Genomic DNA, 444 nt, shown 5'->3' on the forward strand with positions numbered 1-444 from the left:
GGTTTTAGGAGGCTCCTAAAGATGGGAGAAACTGAGACTGCTTTCAAAGTGCAGGGCAGACATCAGAAGCGGGATGGAGAGGGTATTGGGCTGAAGGGATGTGTCCCTGGAGCTTCAGATCTGGAGCCCAAAGGAGGCAGCTTCCCTCCGAAAGGATGATCCTGGGCTTTAGCACCCTCCCTGGGATGTAAGGGGAAGCCCTGCTCTGTGGAGCCAGGCCCAGGAAGGAGACTAAGTGGCACCCCTTGATCTCTCAAAGTGACTCTGCTTTAATCTCACAGGGAAAACCCAGAGGAAAGAGGATCAAACACAGAGCCTTCCTATTGAATGCAAAACTGGGGGCGGGGCTGGGGCCTTGGGTTCCTCTGAGGACCTGGCTTCAAGGAGATGGGGGCAGAAGGCGGTGAGAGGGTGGCTGCTCTTGGGGTGGAAAGGAGGGTGGGC

This window comes from Carlito syrichta, unplaced genomic scaffold, assembly GCF_000164805.1.
Source record: "Carlito syrichta isolate Samal-C Ts95f unplaced genomic scaffold, Tarsius_syrichta-2.0.1 Scaffold307093, whole genome shotgun sequence".
Taxonomy (NCBI): Eukaryota; Metazoa; Chordata; class Mammalia; order Primates; family Tarsiidae; genus Carlito; species Carlito syrichta.